Consider the following 2,585-nt stretch of genomic DNA (forward strand, 5'->3'; position numbering starts at 1 on the left):
TTTAAATATTTATTTATTTTTATTTATTACATTTATTTATTGTGTGTGTGTGTGGCCAGCTCAGCCCACCAGGGGGCGGGTCTGGCTGGCATGTGGTGCTGGGGATGGAACCGCGGTCCCTGTGCTTTGCCAAGCTTGTTTCAAGTAGGTGCTTTAGACCACTGAGCCATCTCTCCAGCCCCTCTTACAAGTTTAGAAACCAAAGTCACCTTACTTCAACCCCAATCAGAGGAGCAGGAGATGGAATGGAAACTGAGGAGCCACCTAGGTCTGTTGAAGTCTCCTCTGGAGTCCAATCTATAAAATGTCATATCCCTCAGAGTCCATGAAATAAAGCAGTTCCCTCAGAGAGCCCGGGAATTCTTCAGCTAGGGGAGATTCTCACTGAAAAAGCAATGGAAGTTGAAGCTGTACAAATATTTGTTCCCAAAGCTGCTATAACCCATGATATCCCCAACAAAAATGCAAAAGTTAAGTCCCTGGGATATCATAAAGGAGAATTCCTTCGTCATTCAGAGGGACTTACAGAGCCTAGAAAGGAACTCTCAGAGGTAAAGAATATACTGGAAAAGCTCAAGAACTCTAAAAGGAGGTTATACAGGACAAAGAAGGTCTTTCAAACCGGCGAGTACAGACAGAGGTACTGTGAGTTTAAAAAGTTGCTGGTGGCTTTTGTTGGGGATGACCTTCAGGGTCACTTTGAACATGTAGCCCCTGAGAAGAATCTGTTTTGTTTTGTTTTGTATTTTAGGGAAGGGTCTACAGGTTGTTCAGGGTCTCTACTAGATTGGACTCACAGTGATACACTTGTTTAGTCTCCCAAGAGCTGGGATTACAGGCATGTGCCACCACGCCCAGTCTCAATTGACATCTCAGAGCACCCCGGGGATGGGGCCTGCAGGCCCAGGGATCAAACCCCTAGCCCCTGCGCCTGCTTGCAGGTGATTTAATCTGCTGAGCTATTTGGCCGGCCCTAATCAGCTTATTTTGGAAAATGAAGCTCTAAGTTGAAACGCAGCTCAGCTCTTCGAACAGCTAGAACGTATGTCAATACAGTGTGATGCATGGTGAAGTAAATTCCTTGCAAGCAGGGTAATGGGAGATGAGCTAACCAAGCCTAAAACAGTTTTACAGCGTCAAAACTGTGACACACAAAGTGCTATACAAGATCTTCTGAGCGAACGGGAGCAGTTTCGTCAGGAAATGATGGCTATCTAGACATTTTTGGAGGAGCTCCTAGTTTCCTCGCAGTGGGGAAGACAGCACACCTTCTGCCCTGGTGCCCAAGCCCACAGCAGAACTGGGGTTAACAAATCACAAATTGGCAAACGTAGTACATTCTCATCTTCTGGGAAACACTGGCGCCAGCAATCAAAAGAAAATTCCATCATCAGCTGAGTTCTGCAGCACCCCAGCAGAGAAGACGGCTGCAAAACTTCTACGCATTCTGGATCCAGTTACCTGTACAGAAAGTTCAGGTGGCAGTCCATTTGCTGCATCTTCAACAACCATATTACTTGCTACCAAGAAAAATACTGCACAATTCAATCCCTATACTAGATCTGAGAATATAACTTTCTTTTTTTAAAAAAATATTTATTTATTTGGGGGGGGGCGGCGGGGGCTGGCTGGCATGTGGTGCTGGGGGATTGAACCGTGGTCCCTGTGATTTGCTTAGCTTAGTTTATTCTAAGTAGATGCTTTAGACCACTGAGTCATCTCACCAGCCCCGAGAATATAACTTTCAATTGCTGTAATCACTGCCAGGGAGAACTTGTTGCCCTTTAAAATTCAGTATGTTGGAGATATATTTATTACCAAAGAGTCACTATTCTTTGGGAGCTGGGATTCTTAGGATGCTAGAAGTAATACTAGGGCCAGCCAAATAGCTCAGTGGATTAAAGCTCCTGTAAACAAGCGCAGGGACCAAGGGTTCGACGCCTGGGCCTGCTGTGCCAGCCCTGCCCCCAGAGCATGCTGACAGCAATTGAGACTGGGCATGGTGGCACATGCCTGTAACCCCAGCTCTTGGGAGGCTGTAAACAGGCGGATCACTATGAATCTGATCTAGCAGTGAGATCCTGAACACCCTGTAGACCCTTCCCTAAAAATATTTTAAAAAGAAAAAAAAAGTAATATCATTTCCTCTTTATATAACTTGCATCCACAGAGCTTTTTCACACACTGGATTCCACATTACCCTGTCTTAAAAAAATATTGCAGGTAAGAAAGAAAAAATTGACATCTGAAATAAATAGGTCTTTCTCAGGTAAGTAGAAATGGCCAACCATGGTGGCCCATGCCTGTAATCCTTGGGAGGCTGAGGCAGGGGGATTGTTAGGATCTCTCTCTCTCTTCTCTCTCTCTCCTCTCACCTCTCTCCTCCTCCTTCTCTCTCTCTCTCTCTCTCTCTCTCTCTCTCTCTCTCTCTCTCGGCAGGCATTGTGCTACTGAGCTATATCGTGGCAGAGAAATGCAAATTAAAACATGGCTGAGGGGGCCGGGGAGATGGCTCAGTAGGATAAGCGCTTGACTGGCAAACGCAAGGATCTGGGTTCAATCCCCGGTTCCGCAAAAAAAAAAAA

At 45.6% G+C, this 2,585-nt stretch overlaps 1 pseudogene; it reads left to right on the top strand.

Moving 5' to 3' along the window:
- Positions 1-187: 187 nt before the first annotated feature.
- LOC101575983 lies at positions 188-1,788 on the top strand (annotated as a pseudogene).
- Positions 1,789-2,585: the final 797 nt, after the last annotated feature.

The sequence above is a fragment of the Octodon degus genome, unplaced genomic scaffold, assembly GCF_000260255.1.
Source record: "Octodon degus isolate 3935 unplaced genomic scaffold, OctDeg1.0 scaffold00073, whole genome shotgun sequence".
Taxonomy (NCBI): Eukaryota; Metazoa; Chordata; class Mammalia; order Rodentia; family Octodontidae; genus Octodon; species Octodon degus.